Source organism: Meleagris gallopavo, chromosome 2, assembly GCF_000146605.3.
Source record: "Meleagris gallopavo isolate NT-WF06-2002-E0010 breed Aviagen turkey brand Nicholas breeding stock chromosome 2, Turkey_5.1, whole genome shotgun sequence".
In the NCBI taxonomy this organism is placed as follows: Eukaryota; Metazoa; Chordata; class Aves; order Galliformes; family Phasianidae; genus Meleagris; species Meleagris gallopavo.
In genome coordinates this window covers 29,602,000-29,602,804 of record NC_015012.2, presented here as the reverse complement: position 1 = coordinate 29,602,804, position 805 = coordinate 29,602,000, and positions in this window count along the sequence as shown.

Below are 805 nucleotides of genomic sequence, written 5' to 3'. Positions count from 1 at the left end.
AATGTGACTTTGCGGTTGCCTGGGGACACCAAGAAGTTCAGTACAATGTTAAAAGCTGATAATGACCACCAGCAAGGAGCCTCTGGAGAGGGATTATACCAAACAGTTAGTTCAGCTCAGTAGAAAAAAACCTAAGTCCCTCTATATTCTTAAAAATGACTAGGAGCTTGTGCTGCAGGGATCGTGGAGGGTTTTGAATATTGAAGAAATGCAAGGCCAGATTTGGAGGCGGTTCCCCTTTGCATATTCAGAAATGAAGAGTTTTTGGCTGCCCAGGGCTAGAGAGAGAGAGCACAGATGCTTCTATAGGGCATTGACTCAAAAATCAGTCTTTGATTCCTCTCGAGTTTACAGAGATGTCTGGCTTGGGATTTTCTTGAGATAGCAGCCTATTGAATATAGGAGAAGGATTTTTACTTTCCTTTTTCTTCTTAGTGTATACTTGCTCATTTACAAAACTAGTTCTCTTTGAATTCCCCTGCCCTGCTGGAACAAGTCTCCAAGCCCTGGCCTCTTACAATTTTTCCAGCTGCAGTGTAAGCGGTACTAATTGCTTTTTGGATTCTCATACTGATTGTGCCATATAAAAACCAGAGATCCTCACTGTGCAGAGTCTGATGGACGGGCTCACATCTGTAATTGGTGCACTTTAAACTAGCCACTAAGATTAAATGTTGTATGAGTGGCTCAAGGATGCGTTTTGTGACTAGTGGAAAAAGAATGATTTGGAGTCTGATAAAGCTCTTTTATGGACAGATAAAGAACTTCAATTGCACTTGTCATTAATGTCTTTTTTTTTTTTTTT